Consider the following 18987-nt stretch of genomic DNA (forward strand, 5'->3'; position numbering starts at 1 on the left):
GATGAGATAATTAGATCAATTAAATGGCAAAATTGATCAAACTTCAGCGTCTTCGGCAGGGGGTGCTGATGAGACCCTGACTAGAAGTGAGGCAGTGCATGTTGTCTAAGGCTAAAGTGCTACTGATTAATCTCCTATTTAGAACAGTACAAGATGCCGAAGAACACCCTTGTAGTTTAAATCAAGGTCATTATCAAAACCGAGGGGTCATAAAAATTAGGACATCAGTCCCCTGGGAACACCTGCTACCTCACTAGAAGTACACAGCTTCTACAGGACTGACAAAAAGGCTGTTAATGGCCCCACCTCATTTTCCATTTCCTCATCTCACAGTTCTGCCCGCTGAAGAAATCTAAGAGCACTTTTGTCCTCCTCACTCTCTGTCTCTGCTGCCATGCAAATCTGCACCTTTTTAACCAAACAGATTAATCATGGTATGTTTGAGATTTAGACAGCTCAATTTGTGGCCAGCTTGTTCCAATTGCGGAGGCCATTTTTATCTTGGCTTAAGACCTCTGGTATCTTGAAATGCTCTTGCATTGGAAATAAATCATGGGCATTATCTAGGTATTTGAAATGTAATCTAGGTCAGAATAATGACCAACTTAAGCAAACTTAAATATGAAACAATCAAATACAGTTTTCAAGTTGATTAATATATTAAACTTCCAAAACAAAACATAATAGAAGGCATTTACACAATTTCTTTGTATGATAGAAGTGGCCAAAACCTGATAAAATCTCCCAAAACTTTAGGGACGTCCTCATTTGTAAAGCTGGTATAAAAATGCCTGAAAATTCTGTGTGATGGGTAGGTTTAGGGGTAGGGTTAGTGTAAGGGGATAGAATATACAGTTTGTACAGTATAAACACCATTACGCCTATGTAGAGTCCCCACAAAGATAAACCTAACAACTCTCTCTCTCTCTCTCTGTGTGTGTGTGTGTGTGTGTGTGTGTGTGTGTGTGTGTGTGTGTGTGTGTGTGTGTGTGTGTGTGTGTGTGTGTGTGTGTGTGTGTGTGTGTGTGTGTGTGTGTGTGTGTGTGTGTGTGTGTCCAGTTGCTAACACAATTATTCTCAGGACGGAAAAGAGAGATAAGACCTGACGATATTACTAACCCTTCAACACCCATCTGCAATCTTTTGTTTCCTGAAGTGAAGATGAACTCAACCTGCTTGAAACAACAGCCCACTTCCACCCTTCGTCCCTCCCACTCCCCTGCAGGGTCAGAGAGCTTGAGAGAAACATGTTGTCGAACTGTTCTTTTCCCAAGCAGTGAGCATGTTATTGGACAACAGAGACTAATCTGTAGTTGACAAGCCTGACCCAACTTCATTTAAATAAACACTGTGAGAATGCTAGTGGGCATTGTCTCAGATAATTCACTGCATTATTTAAAAAGAGTCTGCAGGCATCTCAATCACCCAGCATTCACACAAATGTGATTGGGCTGAACTTTCTCTACAGCATCTTTTGTTGGATTGCCCACTTATCAACTCACACTTACACATTGCCTTTTTTCTTCTTTCACTCGCAGGTGAAATTACTTTGGGTCTGTTTTTCAGACATCCAAATTCGCACTTGGTGCACTTGCCCTTCTTGAGCTTATTTTCAGTGGTGAACTTTGAGTGGTGCCTGCCAATCATCTCCATCAGTCAGACTATTTAAAACGACAGAGGGCCGAGAGCCGTAATCTGGATGAAACAAGAATCCAGAGCTATCCAAAAGTACAGGTTGTTAAGTGAAAGAAAAATATACCAAAGAGCAACATTCTTCCTTATTACGGTCCTTTTCTTTCTGCTGAAAAATGTCTGCTATATTTTTGAAGTGCCTTAAGTTTGATATTTAATTTACAAAAGTGGAAACTTTGAAGTCCTTATATGAAAGGGCTGGGAGGTAGAAAAAAATCAAATAAAAATATTGTGCAGCCGTAAACAGTATCCCTAACAAACAACTATGAAGGTGACAACTATTCTTTTTTACTTGTTAATTAGTTGCCCAGAAAATAGTTAACTACTAACTAATATGCCCCAACAAATTACAATAACGATAATAAATTCAATTTCTGTCTCTTCATCACTGTAAAATCAAGGATAAGAAGGGAGACGAGGAGAGGAAAAGCTGATGTAGTTGCATAAAGTAAAGCATAACTTTATATACAAAACACAAGAGAACAACCCATTAACAGAATAAACGCAACAAAACAGTGTGCAAAGCACAGACAACACCATTCATTCATTTTTATGTATAAAGCACTTTAAAACTGCCAATGCTGACCAATGCGCTGTACAATCAATATACAAATACTGTACATAAAATTACATAAAACAAGATAACCCAAAAATGGAATCAACTAAAATACTCTCACACTAGCTTAACCCCTATATATATATATATATATATATATATATATATATATATTTTACACTGGGCTTTAAAAGTGTTTATAGATGTGACCACTCTAATTTCATGTTGCAGACTATTCCGAAGCCTCAGACACGCAGCGGCAAAGGCCTTATCCCCTTTGAGCTTTAAATTAGTTTGTGGGATAGTAAGAAGCAACTTGTTAGTTGATCTAGATGTAAGACCTAGATGTTTGGCAAAAAGTGATGAGCTCAGACACAGAAGCAGGAGCCATCCCATGCACTGGTTTAAAAACATCCAGCAATATTTTATATGTTATCCTAAAGTCAACTGGCAGCCACCCGAGCGAGGCTAAACTAGGGGAAATATAAACACTCTTCTTAGCACTCACAAGCAGCCTGGCCGCCGCAGTCTGAACTAGCTGCGAGAGTGAAATGACGGCCTGACAGGTTCCAACATAAAGAATCTTACAGTAGTCCAAGTCCAACTGAGACTAAATAAAGGTATCGATGACCTTCTCCATCTTTTATCAAAAGTAGCAAGACAATGAACTATGCTGAAAATAAGGACTATACTGAGGGAACTCAATGAACAAAACAAGGAACAGGTGTGTGAAATCAAAACAATGAGTAACCATGACAACCAATGATATACATGCTAGAAACCATGACAACAGAAAGGCAAGGCAAGGCAAGTTTATTTATATAGCACATTTCATACACAATGGCAATTCAAAGTGCTTTACATAGAAGAAATAAAAATAATTAAAATAAATAAGAATAATTAAAACAGTTTAGAAAAATAAAATAAAATACAGTACAGTACAAACAGTCGGACGAACAGCGGCACAGTGCTCATTCAGTAAATGCACAGCTAAACAGAAGCGTTTTGAGTCTGGATTTGAATGTGACCACTGTAGGAGCACCTCTGATCTCTTCTGGAAGCTGGTTCCAGTTGCGGCTGGCATAATAGCTAAAAGCAGACTCGCCATGCTTAGAGTGAACCCTTGGTATTTCTAGCTGATATGATCCTAATGATCTGAGTGATCTGTTGGGTTTATATTCAGTGAGCATATCTGCAGTGTATTGAGGTCCTAGGCCATTGAGTGATTGATATACCAGTAATAATACTTTAAAACCAATCCTAAATCTAACTGGGAGCCAGTGTAAAGACCTGAGGACTGGTGTGATATGTTCATATTTTCTGGTTCTGCTCAGAATCCTGGCGGCAGCGTTCTGTATGAGCTGCAACTGTCTTATGGTCTTTTTGGGAAGGCCAGTGAGGAGTCCATTACAATAATCCACCCTGCTGGTGATGAAAGCATGCACAAGTTTCTCTAACTCTTGTCTGGAAACAAAGCATCTAATTCTTGCAATATTTTTCAGATGAAAGTATGCTGATTTAGTTATTGCTTTGACATGACTACTGAAACTAAGGTCTGAAAGAAAACACAGGCAATAATATAAGACCTTGAAAATGAAAAACCACAAAACATGGCAATCACACAATTGGGATCGTATTGTAATTCAGAAGACTTGCAATATTGCTAAGTCAAATATTTCAGATATTCACCTTTTTTGTAAATATTAAATAATAATTTTCTGATTTGCCTAAACTATCACTTGTGTAAAAAATTGCACTTAATTGAATTTAATGTGCTTTTGTAGTGTACTTCAAATCTTAAAAGTATAATAAAAAACTGTACTTGCAGACAACATACAAAAAAAAAAAAAAGACAGTCACATTGAGATTTATATATCATCTGAAAGCTTTCCATTGATGTATGGTTTGTTAGGATAGGATAATATTCGGAGTCTGAGAGTGCAAAAAAATTTGAAACAGCCTTTAAAATTTGTCCATTTATGTTTGCAATTGTGCTGCATTCACTCACAAAAATAGATGTTTTATATTACGGTAGGAAATTTACAAAATATCTTCATGGAACATGATCTTTACTTAATATCCTAATGATTTTGGGCATAAAAGAAAAATCTATAATTTTGACCCATACAATGTATTGTTGGCTATTGCCACAAATATACCCGTGATCCAGGGTCACATACAGAGTACACTTTCATGATTATGTTTCTTAACACAATTAAGAATTTCAAATTAAAAGTTTTACTTTAAAGTACATTTTTAATCATTGTTTTTTAAAACATTTTCCGTGCTTTAAAGAAGTTATATTATTAGGCTGTGTTGACAAACATACTAAAGCATGTGCTTAACAGTTCCTTTAAAATGGATGCTTCTCCTAAAATTTTTATTCAATCTAATTCTTCTGTGGAACATGAAAGAATATGGTTTGAGAAATGTTTCAGTGTTTTTTGTGTGTGTGTTTTTTTTATGCAGTGGAAGTCAGAGTTGACCAAAACTGTTTGCTTACCAACATTCTTCAAAATATCTTCTTTTATGTTCCACAGAAGAAAGAAAGCCATACAGATTTAAATTTCTTTTTCATTTTTGGGTGAACTATTCCTTTTTGAACTAACCGTTTTTTTAATTTATTTTTTTATATTGTTTACCTGTTTCATGCTCGAGCATTATCTCATACTTGTAATAATTTCTAAATAGAATGCCATAAACTGCTTGCTGTTAGAACCAAACTTTTCTCAGATAAACAGTATATTCTGTGAAAACAGCCATAGGTTGTTAGCTAATCACTAAAAATTTTGAATCCAACACAATAACATATGGTTGTGTATAATGTTTCTATAAATTTTACTTTTGCAAGCAAAGTGCAGGTTTTATTGTTATTGAGAATATGTGGATTTCTTTTGGCTGTGTCCTCATTCCACTAACCACAATACACCTGTGATTCTGTGACTGAATCTGCCAGAGTCATCCACATCCTCATTACGCATTCTTATCTCCTTTCACTTGAACATTTGCCAGATGGCACATCCATATCAAAAGATAATAATGATGTACTAAAGAAAGTTAAGACTTTATTAAACTCTATTTTATGTGGAGAAAAAAGGGGGAAATCAAAATACATGGAAGCATTAGTTGATCCCTGATGATCCCATCTGTGTTGTAAGAGGTGAATCTCTCTGTTAGAGATAAGCACATTTACGAGCAGAGCTGTTTAACGCTCTAATAGGAGATGTAGTATATGCATGCTAATCTAACAGGGTGCTTTCCCATTCCAATTATTACAAAAATGTATCAATTTTTTAATCTAAAAGACCATTGGTAGTAGTTCTTAAAGGAATTCCTTGTAAAGAAGTAAAACAGTTTAGCATAGTTTTAAAAAGATTTCTTATTACAGAAATAATATACTTTAAGGGATCATTCACCCAAAAATTAAAACTTCAAAAGAAGATATTTTGAAGAATGTTGGTAACCAGACAGTTGATGGTAGCCATTGACTGACTTAGTATTTTTTCCGACTAAGTCAATGGCTGCCGTCAACTGGCTGGTTGAAAAGAAAAAACCTCATACAGATTTGGAACAACTTGAGGGTGAGTAAATGACAAAATTTTCATTTTTGGGTGAACTATCCTTTTAATTGTGAACTGCTTGTAATGTGTTCAGGCACTTTATTGCATGTTAATTGCAATTAACATGAAAATGTGTTATATTAAATACAATAAGCTGAACTTTAAAGTGCTTTTTTATCTTTATGTAATCACATGTACATTCCTATTCTATTTTACACAATTATTACACATTTGTAAAAATGAAGTTGCAATTTAGTATATTCAAAATATATTACCTTTAAATGATATATCAAATAGCAAACTACACTTACATTTATAATTAAATTCTGTCATCATTTACACCCTTTTATTCATCCCAATCCTGAAGGAATTTATATTTTCTGTTGAACACAGAGGTAGTAGTTTTGGAGAATGTTTATGCAGCTTATGTTTAGGCTGTATTCTCTAAAATCGTGTTGACCGTTGTGCTCACCATTCACTTACACTGGAAAAGAACAGCTTGGACGTTCTGCTAGAAAACTCCTTTTGTGTTCGTACAGGTTCCGAAAGTCAGGAGTGTGCGTAAATTAAGAACTGTTTAGTTTAACTATTCCTAAAATGTTACATACACAACATCATCTTCCAAAAATAAGGTGTTTTACTTAAGAAGAAACAACAGACTGTGTAATGCCACGGTAAACATATTTAACCAAATGTATAGCGGAAAGAAAATTAATCTTATATTTATGTCTCTGTGACGGTTGTTACCCTGCTAGGCCTGTCTTTGGCAGGATATTATCAGAGGAAACACTTGCAAGACGGTGAAGGCTTTGTTCTTTCATCAACCTCCTTTAATTAAATCTTCCCATCTTCAGGCATTTCCGTGATCTTAGCAAATAAAACCGAAAGTGAATTACAGAAATTCCTAATTAAAGAAAGTCACTGTTAAAACAACCCGTCAAGACTGTGCAAGCGTTTGAAGACACACCGTGCTGAAAGGATGGCGGCTCCGTTCCTGTCAAGCTGCAGAATTTCCCCCCTTTTCTCCCTCTATCTCTCTCTCTCTCGCAGTCAGTTCATGCTAAAATTATGTGTCATTAGCGAATTACACAGGTGCCAGAATGAGTTTATCATCTTCAGTATGTAAATCTTGCCTGTAACCGGAGGTGCTGCTTATAAAAACGTCCTATCTCTTAAGCCAAATGAGAACGCCACACTGATAGGAGATTACGCAGTTCTGATGCAGGCTGCTGCTGCCCCCCCGGGCTAGGAACTGAGTTATGATGTGCTCGTTTCCTTAATCTTTATGCAACCATAACGAGGATACACACAGGGCCAAACAAAGGGAGGTGGAGGGGGGTAAACAGTGCATCTGTAAATGATGTTGCTGTTGTTGTTAAACAGACAAACTTGGCTTATTGTGCTGCATTCATGTCAGGAATGTAGCAATTATTTTCCTGAGATTGTCTTATGATGAGTTTGACTGGGTGAAAGGTTAAGTCTATAGGCCGAAGATATATAAACCAACTCGCAATCCAGAGCTACTGGTGAAGCATGAAACACCCATGTGTTTTGAGTGACTATCCATTGCTTCATTGTAATCGTCAACTGGGAATCCATAGCTTAAGAAGGCCAGTTCATGGACCTGATCTCAGACTAATCTGCCATCTATAGGAGGTTGATGCTCATGGAAAAATGTTGACTAAACACATTCACTTTTTAAAGTATATTGGTTTTGTTGCACACATATCTGAAATTTCAAACTTGCTAAGCTTTGATGATATTAAATCCTGCTATCAAAAACCTGCTAATTACATTACTTTTGTTAAATGTCTCTAAATTTGCTATTAGATCTTTCACAGGAAATTTCTCTATGATTTGTCCAAGTACCATCAAACCTTTGAAAAACTGTGAAAAACAAACAAGCTCAGGTGCCTCATTAAGAAAGAGAGAGAAAGAGGAGGTGTTGTCTCCCTCCCACATACATTTTTACTTTGAAAGTAAATAATTGGTTTGGTGTTGATGAATGGGTATTTAAATCTTACATGTGGGGGTACATAAGATAAAAATATATATATATATAGTATAGGAAATAGAATGATTAGACTGATATGGATGATAACAGTTTGCAATTCTATTATATTATAATACATACATACATAGATTCTGATTGGTTAATTATGACTTTCCATGGTCTGTTATTCCCAGATAATATCTTGCCAGTTGGGGGAGGGGGGTTAATGAATTGAAGGAATGAAAGGAAGAATCGTTCAAAAAATGATCAATAACATGGATTTAGGGTGAATAGGTTGAATTTTCATTTCATGTCGACTTTAAAGCTGGCTAAAGGGGCCCTTAATTCTAAGGGGCCTTTGGAAGAACATAATTGTCCAGCAATTATATAACAACATTTTGATTATGATTTAATGGTGAATTATGATTTAATTAATTAATCTGCTTATACACTGCAACTAATAATCTAATTTGTAGCCACATATACAGTACTCAGAAATATTACTTCTTTCACTGCATCGTTTTACAGTTGAGAGGTCAGAAAACTTCTTGACACATCAGACATGTTGTAGCTTGTCTAAGAGTGAATGCCTACTTTACTGTCACTCAGTTTTCAACAATAAAAAGCAACATGAAGCTTCCGCCCCTGAACGAGACCATCAACATCGACCTTGAGAGGGGACAGCAGTCGTAGCGATACTGTGCAGGCCCGCTGTCACGTTCACATGCTAATGGAGTAGTGAGTGTCTGCTGCTCCACTTCCTCTTGCTCCTGCAAACGCGCAGATTGTCATTACCCGTGTTTATATGCAGAGATAACACGCCCAGAGCTACATATCAATACAGAGAGTGAAAGGAGATTATGAGCAGCATTTAAAAGGGCGTCACTCACAAAAGAATGCATTAGGTAAAGGTCCAGATATAATGGATGTCAGCAGAGTGCCCTTGGTAGGGTGCGCTGAATAAAAGCATGCAGATCGCCGCCACTGGTGTCCCGGACCAATCCGTGAACCACTCCGTGATGCACAGACAGTAGCTATGAATTTTTTAACTGGATTTATACAAAATAATACAAGGGATGGACAAGCAGTGGCGAAATTAAAATTTGCTTACCGCAGATATTTGAAGTGACGATCAGAATCATTTTTCAACTTGACAGCGGTATGACCTCCTCTTTCAAGCGCAAATGTAAAATTGTCCAGCATTTTCTACATATATACTAAGCCATATTATTTTTCCCCAAAAAAATAAATCTGTTTTCTGTTTTGGCTGCTTTAATTAAACTGTAAAAATCAAGACCTATGAAGTCAAGTCAAGTCAAGTCAAGTTTATTTGTATAGCGCTTTTCAAAATACAGATTGTATCAAAGCAGCTTCACAGTATTAAATTAAAATAATACAACAAAGTTTTTTTCAAGAGGAATTTATTGATTGATAAAATTAAATTAAGTATCCCCAAAGTCCTATGAAATGCATTTCATTTTTTTTTTTTACTGGTTACATTCTATCTATAAAAATAAAATAAAATAAAAGATCCTGGATTCTGTGTTTTTTTTATTTTATACAATTTATTATTAAAAACAGTGGTAATCAAATGCATGCATACAACTTTCTAACAATCTAATAAATCGGTGACAATAAGTTCTCATTTGTAGTTAATGTATTAACTAACATGAACTAACAGTGATCAATACATTGGTTACAGTATTTATTAATCTTTTTAAATGTCAGTTGATTAAAATACAGTCGTTAATTGTTAGTTCACAGTGCATTAACTAATGTTAACAAATACAATTTTTGTAATGTTGAAATTAACATTAACCGAGATTAATAAATTCTGTAGAAGTATTGTTCATTCTTAGTTCATGATAACTAAATTAGTTAATGTTATCTAATGAAAGTGTTATCAATAAATTATTTAAAATGTAATTAAATTGAACAATTTATTTTATTTTTGGCAAACAAAGTGTTTCACAGCAGGTTTAATCTTTGTATTAAAACATAGATGGATTGTGATGTTGTCATATCCTTAAATTTTTTTTTTTTTTTTTTTTTTTTGCCAGCAAACACTTAAAGGAGTCATGAACTGGATTGTTTTATTATTTTACAATGTTGCCTGGGGTGCCCTTATAATGTTAGTATGATTTTTACATCAAAAATTGTCATAATTGATAAATAAAAGCCATTTTTCCAAGCCTGATTTCAGCCTCAGATTTGAACGCTCTGTTTTAAGGGGCGTGTCTGCTGTGAGACTGCAGTGCAAACGCCCACTGCTGTGATTGGCTGACATGCTTGCATATGAAATAGCTAGTAGTATTACATGAACTCTCTCGAAAACTTTTACTACGTTTTTACTATTACAGCTATCGAGATTAACAAATCGTGAAAAGTATCGTTTAAAGCATTAAATTTAAATCTATTCCATCACATGAAAGGTTGCAGCATGATGAGCACTGACTGAGCAGATGACAGACAGACAGTCTGTTGATCGCGTCGATTCGCGTGAATAAAGATCTTATCATTGCAACGCAATTTTTGTAAAATGTTTAGCACAGACACCTAAGCCAGTGGGAAGGGTTGTAGGAACCGCGTCATTAAAAATGAATTTAATCCACTGGTCCCTGACAGCTTGGTCCGTTCTTGGGAGAGAAAAAACATTTCCATGTTGATTCTGGGAGTCAACAACAGAGCAACTCACGTGTGCACCACGTTTCTGCATCTTTCACGGTCGAGTGCGTACTTCGAATCAGAATTCATGGCGGCGCTCGACTGAATATGAGGGGGAGAGGGGCAGGGCGGGCTTCCTGCAGCATAGGTCTGCGGTGTCCATATATGGTATATCCTGCGCCGACTTGACGTCAAGTCGGCGCAGAAATTAACATCACGTATTTGAGTGCGCGTGCACGTGGGCTGGTTGACGAACCCAGGGGTAAACAAACGCTTCACTTTTAAATATCGGCTTCCCGGCCAGTGTATAATTGTTAGGCAATCATAACATACATTTTTTCTCCTGGAAAAGTGAAAATTACAGGTCATGACTCCTTTAAGATGGGCATCCAAAACCAAGCATTTGCATTGGCCATCCCAGTCCCCTGACCTGAACCCTATGGAAAATGACACTGAAAAAAGTGAAACATCAGTGCAATCCATTCAAAATATATATTTACATTGGTCCAATGGAAAATTGTGATTTTCAGTTTATACCTTCTGTTTTCACTTTGCCTCAAAGTAAGTGTTACGCCCTCTAGACAAACTTTAAAACATTACTTTTACTTGAATGGTAGTTTAAGGTTAAACCAAAGTTTTGGGGTGTCATGTGATCATGTGACGTCATTACGTCTCGTACATCTCAGTCGTTGAAAATTTCTGCTGTCCGCCATTACCTCGCTTCGCAAGCAAAGGACCATCTCCATGTGCGAGTCTGCGAGAAAACTCAATTAAACAAGGTAAGAGCTCGAATGTGTTTTGCTTGGTGACAAGTGACAACATATCTGTTTTTGAGGAAATTAACATTAAGTCAAAGAACCGGGAACTACTTTACAGACGTCGGGGTGTTCTGTGATGGAGTTTAAGAAATAGGAACTGGTTAAAATTGTCATCTCGAATTTTTGCTAATCGCATTATGTGGTCGCGTAGTTCAAAAATTACTAAACTTATAATAATCGTGTCTAGATCGCGCTTAATTCAACTGAAGACCCCCGCCAGTGTCTGGACATGTTTAATCGGTAGCGGGGTCACTGCTAGCCCGTCAGACATAGAGCTGCAGCCGAGCCAAAGTTTAGGCGGGATAAGTAACGTTAGGGTGCACCAGGGACAGACTTTACGCGTGCTTTTCACCAATAGCCTAACATTAATAACTGTTGAATCCGTACTCGTGAGCTTGTTAAGACGGGTGAAGGAGCACGCGCTTTTGAACCCGATCGGTGAACGCCACGGGTCGGACATGCAGCCCGTTTTAAAGCTCTAAAACAGCTAAAAATGGTGTCAACCGCTTGATCCACATGACCACATCTGTGCTGTTTTGTGCTGTAAAGATTTCCGTTTGTGCTGGTTCGGTTTTTAAATTATTACAAACTTTAACGTTAGAGCCTTGAGGCGTTGTTTTTTTTTTTATGTGCCCTGTCCACTGATCTAAATAATTAACTTAGTAGTTAACTTACGACGACTTATTTGTTCCCTCGTTTTAATAAATCGTGGACACGTTGAACTATTTCCCTCCCTCATTTTGATTTAACAAATTACAACGTGGCCACATTATAGTAAAACGAGGGAACAAATTAGTATAACCTGCTGAGGTTTTATTAATTCGTGCCACGAAACAATATTCGCCTGAATATTCACCAATGCACAAAAATATAGGTATTTTTTAATATATTTAACCCTTGTCCATTGTTCAAATTCACCCTTTCGTTATGTTCGTGGCTGAAAACAGCCACTACTTTAAACTGCTGTAAAAATGTATCAGATAAATATTTTTTTCAAATTTGTTTTGCATAAATCTATTAATCAACCTCTGTCCTGCTCAAAACTACTAAATGTTTAAAAACATTTCACGGACATGGATTTTTTTTTTACCTTTTATCACAGTCTTGGACATGTCAAAGATTAGAAACAACATTGGTTTTGATGCATTGTTAGTTTTTGTGCAGCATCAGATTTGAACTTTTTCTCCCTCATTTACTGTTCGTGGCTGTTTTTGCCCCATTGACTTCCATTATAACCACATTTTTTGATTGCAAAGTCATGACACCATATAATCATGCATTTTTGATTGTTGGTGGTTTTCCCTGTTGGGAAGAGGTAAAATTTGTAATTTTACTGTTGATAACCAGGTGGCACCATTAACCCTTTAGATAGGCCTGTGCAAAAAAAAGCTTAGTTTCTGGCTTTTACATGGAGTTATATGGAGTATAATAGCATATATAGAGTGTGTCTGTGTGTGTGTGTGTGTGTGTGTGTGAGAGAGAGAGTGTGAGAACTCACCTTGATGCGTCTGAGAAAATCAAAATATGCACCTCAGTTCTCAGAACTACATGGAGTAAACAAAAACAAAGTAAGTGTATTTATGCATCTGCTGCCTTTTGATGGTGAGTAATGCAGACTAAACAAAATCAAAGCAAGTGGATTTAAACTCTTGCATGCAAGCCTGCTGATCATGTGATGGTGAGAAGAGCAGCAAGCAACATGAGAAAGGGCTTGACTTGTAGTGAAGTTTTAGAGATGGTTATGCAGCCTGACCCCTCCAGCGAGCTGCAGGATTTATCATCTTCTCCCTCTGACACCACAGACTCAGGAGAGTCAGATCCTGATTTGGATGTGGCACCCTCATCATCCTCTCTAGCTTCCACTGAAGGCGAGGAAGATTCGGAGGATCCTGGATCTGGGTGGATTGGGAGAAACGGCGAATTGTGGTTTTCCACCAACGCGGAGACAACTTCCTTTCTTCAGTCTGCCAGAGGTGTGACTCCAGGGCCGACGCGCTATGCCATCGCAAGGGTCCAGAAAATGGATTCTGTGTTCAATCTGTTTTTTACGGAGGAGATGATTGACCTCATTTTAAGCATGACCAACCTCCATGGGCGCCGCACAATGAGAAACCAGATTTTGATGGCCAAAATCAGTAGCCCCATGTAGGCACGGAGATCTGTGGAGTCCACCCCGGTCCAGTTTCTCATTGTGCGGCGCCCATGGAGGTTGTTCATGCTGACAATGAGGTCAATCATCTCCTCCGTAAACAACAGAATCCATGTTCTGGACCCTTGCGATGGCATAGCGCGTCGGCCCTGGAGTCACGCCTCTGGCAGGCTGAAGAAAGGGTGTTGTCTCTGCGTTGGTGGAAAACCACAATTCGCCGTTTCTCCCAATCCACCCAGATCCAGGATCCTCCGAATCTTCCTCGCCTTCAGTGGAAGCTAGAGAGGATGATGAGGGTGCCACATCCAAATCAGGATCTGACTCTCCTGAGTCTGTGGTGTCAGAGGGAGAAGATGATAAATCCTGCAGCTCGCTGGAGGGGTCAGGCTGCATAACCATCTCTAAAACTTCACTACAAGTCAAGCCCTTTCTCATGTTGCTTGCTGCTCTTCTCACCATCAAATGACCAGCAGGCTTGCATGCAAGTGTTTAAATCCACTTGCTTTGATTTTGTTTAGTCTGCATTTCTCACCATCAAAAGGCAGCAGATGCATAAATACACTTACTTTGTTTTTGTTTACTCCGTGTAGTTCTGAGAGCTGAGGTGCATATTTTGATTTTCTCAGACGCATCAAGGTGAGTTCTCGCGCTCTCTCTCTCACACTCACTCACTCACCCACACACACACACACACACACACACACACACACACACACACACACACACACACACACACACACACACACACACTTTTTATATGCTATTATACTCCATATAACTCCATGTAAAAGCCAGAAACTAAGCTTTTTTTTGCACAGGCCTATCTAAAGGGTTAATGGTGCCACCTGGTTATCAACAGTAAAAATTACAAATTTTACCTCTTCCCAACAGGGAAAACCACCAACAATCAAAAATGCATGATTGTATGGTGTCATGACTTTGCAACCAAAAATTGTGGTTATAATGGAAGTCAATGGGGCAAAAACAGCCACGAACAGTAAATGAGGGAGAAAAAGTTCAAATCTGATGCTGCACAAAAACTAACAATGCATCAAAACCAATGTTGTTTCTAATCTTTGACATGTCCAAGACTGTAAAAATAAAAATAAAATAAAAAATCCAGTCCACAGGCACATTTTATATTGAAAATAAGTCATTTAGTGTTTTTTTACCCAAATCAGTGACATCATTTATGAATTTGGCAATTAAAGTTAAAATCCTGTTTTTTTTTTTTTTTTTTTTTACATTTAGTAGTTTTGAGCAGGACAGAGGTTGATTAATAGATTTATGCAAAACATTTTGAAAAAAATATTTATCTGATACATTTTTACAGCAGTTTAAAGTAGTGGCTGTTTTCAGCCACGAACATAACGAAAGGGTAGTGAATTTGCCCACAGTGCACTGTTGAATTTTTGAAAATTTTCAAAGCATTTTCCCTAAATATGTGTCAAAATAAGATTTGTCACCAAAAATCATTCCATTTGCTGAAACACAGAAAAAGTTATGGGCAGATCAAGACTCAAAAATACCCCATAGTGGATGAAAACATCCCCAACAGCACATAAGGGTTAAATGTTAGAATAATATAAACCAAAACGCGCGGGTAAAACTGCTGTAGTGAAACTGCGCATGCGCGGGGTGAAACTGTGGCTCTGCAGTCAGACCCTTCTCCTCTGCGTGCAGTTTATGGTCGGGATCGGACAGAACGTTGAACGAGCTCGGGTAAGGTCGTGTTGGATTTTTTTGGGCCCATTGTAAACTCGTGCACCCTGTGAACCTGCTCAGATTAGAGATAGAAGAGGATGACAGTGTTGCCATACACATTTATAAATTATTTTCTCTTAAAAACCTTCCTAATGTTAACTTACTATTTACTACTTTTATGTATTTGTTTATTACATATTGTATTTGTAGCAATGGTGAGAGCAATGACTGATTAAAGAGAAACACTACATAAGTTATAGTTTAAAGTGACTAACGTTAATGGAAATAATAATCACTGTCCCCTATAAATTCATGCCATTTCCTTTGTATTTACAGGTGCCCTCTTTCTGGAATCATTAACCACTGCAGAATTTGGTAGGTGATCCACACATGCACACCAGGCAGTGAACATTATTTGTATGAATATGATAATAATTGTGCCTTACACTTGTATTTCGCTTTACAAAACAGTGTCACAAGCTTCTCAAAGCGCTACAGTGTAGTCATTATTCTTTCAGTTCATACTCGGTGATGGTAAGCTACTATTGTAGCCACAATTGCTCAGGGGCAGACCGACCGGTCCCTTCGGCCATCACCAACCACTCACACACTACATTCATACAGGCAGTGGGTGAGGTGTCTTGCCCAAGGACACCACAAATATGAATGACTATACTGATAGAGAAGTCCATCACACAAGTAACATGTTTACGCACACTATAACCATAAAATTAAATTAATATCTAGACAGTTTAATAAATGTCATCTTCCCGCTGAATAAGTAACCACCAATAGGCATAAATATTTAAACTAATATGCAAAAGCATGATCTTGCATTATGAAAATAGCATTAAAGGAACAGGCCACCGTTTTTCCATACTGAGATATGTTCTTACCTGAGCTTAGACAAATTGATGAGTACCAGTCTGGTCTTTGTTGGTGCGCTCAGTCACGCACAAAGACCAAAGATGTTTTTAGCATTTAGCCTTTCCCAGCATATTCCTAAGGACCCAAACGGGGGTGAAGTTAGAAGCGACCAAGCTCTTTCACGGTTTCCCTATTTAATACGATTAAAACAATACATCAATATTTGTTTCTAGTGGAACGTCCACGTTTGGTAATGCTGATCAATAGTATTGTTGATTGATTAATTAAAGGGATAGTTCACTTTGAAATAAAATGTTGGTATGTTTTAGCTTACCTCAAGGGCATCCAAGATGTAGGTGTCTTTTTTTCCGCAGAAGTTTCAATTTTGATATTTTTAGGTCAAACCGTTCTTGTCTGTCAGTCATTTCATGCAGGTCTATGGTCACTGTCTCAAAGAGCATGCACAAAGTCCAAATTAAAACAATTCCCCATCGTCCAAATTAAACAATTCCCCATCGTAAGTACACATTGATGGCCTAAGACACGAAACGAGCGGTTTGTGTGAGAAAACGAACAGTATTTATATAGTTTTTACCTCTTGAACACAGCCGCGTCCAAATGATCTGAGGGCGCGGACGGGTATAGATATATACATAGATGTCGCCTTGGCTATGGTTTCGTTCCAATGAACTGCAGTAGCGAAGGCGACATCTAGTGTATACATCTATACCCGTCCGCGGGCGGGTATAGATGTATACACTAGATGTCGCTTGGCTACGGTTTCGTTCCAATGAACTGCAGTAGCCAAGGCGACATCTATTTATATATCTATACCCGCCCGCGCCGTCAGATCATTTGGACGCGGCTGTGTTCAAGAGGTAAAAACTATATAAATACTGTTCGTTTTCTCACACAAACCGCTCGTTTCGTGTCTTAGGCCATCAATGTGTACTTACGATGGGGAATTGTTTAATTTGGACGATGGGGAATTGTTTTAATTTGGACTTTGTGCATGCTCTTTGAGACAGTGACCATAGACCTGCATTATATGACTGACAGACAAGAACGGTTTGACCTAAAAATATCAAAATTGAAACTTCTGCGGAAAAAAAGACACCTACATCTTGGATGCCCTTGAGGTAAGCTAAAACATACCAAAATTTTATTTCAAAGTGAACTATCCCTTTAATTAATCAATCAACAATACTATTAATCAGCATTACCAAACGTGGACGTTCCACTAGAAACAAATATTGATGTATTGTTTTAATTTAATACGGTGAAGCTGCTTTGATACAATCTATGTTGTGAAAAGCGCTATATAAATAAACTTGACTTGACTTGACGCGAGTAGTTACATGATCCAAGTATAGTTACACAAAATTAAACATGTCGATTTTCTAAGCGGATAAAAAGGGGTACTATATTGTAAGGCGTAATAACACCTTAGGAGCACTTCGACGTCCACGCAGTACTATGGGTCCATAGGAATATGCTGGGAAAGGCTAAATGCTAAAAACATCTTTGGTCTTTGTGCGTGACTGAGCGCACCAACAAAGACCAGACTGGTACTCAATTTGTCTAAGCTCAGGTAAGAACATATCTCAGTATGGAAAAACGGTGGCCTGTTCCTTTAAGCAGCAAATGCCTAACATGGTTCTTTTTGTATGTTTCTTTCTTAGTTTTCTGGTGAATGTGGAAATGCAAAGACTGGTGTTTCTGTTTTACGAAGATCTGAACTTCTTAAACATTATAAGCTTGAGCACAGACACTATGGACGTCGCCATTCCTATCCTTGCATCTATTTTAGTTGTCCATGCACCTGCAAGACTTGGAAGGCACTTTTGACTCATTTGTCCAGATTTCATCAGCCTTCACAAAAACTGAAGCGACCACATTTAAATGCCTCACTTGCCACTGCAATCAATTCTCAACGTTTATTGTATTTATGTATTGTATATTATTGTAATTAAATTTCAGTCCTTTTGAAGCTAATTTTTGTGTCTTTATTTAAGGAAAGTGAGCTACAGACCGAAACAAGGTATTTTGTACAACAAAACTTGAATATGGGAGCAACTTTGGCTTTTTTATTGACGCATTATAATATTTACCTAAATTTATTGACTTTGTTATAATTAAAATTGATAGTTTGTTCTGAGTAAAAAATTCAACTTGAAAAAACCTAATTTAATAACTTGTAACAAAATTACATCAATTTTATTAGTTTTTTCCAAAGTAAAAATTCAATTTATTTTATTGAAACTGAAAATATTAGTTTTTCCAAAATGAAAAAAATAATTTGAACCAAAGCAAAATTTTGATTAACATCAAGTAAAAATGTATAGTTTCAACAAAATCAAAAAAATAATTTGAGAGAAACTAATTACATCTATGTAATTAGTTTATTTCAAAGTAAAAACTTCACTTGGATGTAATTGTAAATGTTAAGTTTTTCTAAAATAAAAACACTAAGTTGTATCAAAGCAAAAAAATTACACATGTTCTTTGTAACAAACAATATTATTACTTTGGATTAAAGTAAAACGTTGTGTTGGAAAAAAATTAAATGTTGGTTTGACGTTAAATCAAAATTTACGGTTTTAACTAAGTCATAAATACAATTTGAGAAAATCTAAGTTAATCCAAAGTATCATTTTTTTCAGTGTGGGCTGAACTGAAGAGAAGCAGCGCCAACATGGATCTGGGAATCTGAAGGATCTGGAGAGATTCTGTATGGAGGAATGGTCTCTGATCTCGTCAGGTGTTCTCCAAACTCATCAGGCATTATAGGAGAAAACTTAGAGCAGTTATCTTGGAAAAAGGAGGTTGCAAAAAGTATTTAATAAAAGGGGACAAATAATTGTTCCCAACGTGTTTAAAAAAAATATAAAAGAATCCCCCCCACTTTCAATTCTTTTACTTCAATGAAAGGTTAGATTTTTGCAAAGAAATTTTGATAACATGTCAAAAAGATTAACAATGCA

The 18987-nt window shown here is 37.1% G+C and overlaps 1 protein-coding gene and 2 long non-coding RNA genes across 4 annotated transcripts in view; 2 read left to right on the forward strand and 1 right to left on the reverse strand.

The window, feature by feature from the left end:
- The window catches only part of LOC309474450 (uncharacterized protein), a 143760-nt gene that overhangs the window by 59307 nt on the left and 65466 nt on the right, over positions 1 to 18987 (reverse strand). The gene's annotated exons all lie outside the window — the stretch shown is intronic.
- On the forward strand, positions 757 to 7856 carry LOC309474487. Of its 2 annotated transcripts, none has more exons than XR_014197320.1 (2): positions 757 to 955; positions 1060 to 7856. It is a non-coding gene; the product is annotated as an uncharacterized lncRNA (long non-coding RNA). The 2 variants fall into 2 exon arrangements; XR_014197321.1 differs by having other exon boundaries at positions 757 to 947.
- Positions 15271 to 17993, forward strand: LOC309474499. Its single transcript, XR_014197333.1, has 2 exons — positions 15271 to 15511; positions 17686 to 17993. It is a non-coding gene; the product is annotated as an uncharacterized lncRNA (long non-coding RNA).

Source organism: Leuciscus leuciscus, assembly GCF_965113295.1.
Source record: "Leuciscus leuciscus genome assembly, chromosome: 14".
NCBI classification, from domain to species: Eukaryota; Metazoa; Chordata; class Actinopteri; order Cypriniformes; family Leuciscidae; genus Leuciscus; species Leuciscus leuciscus.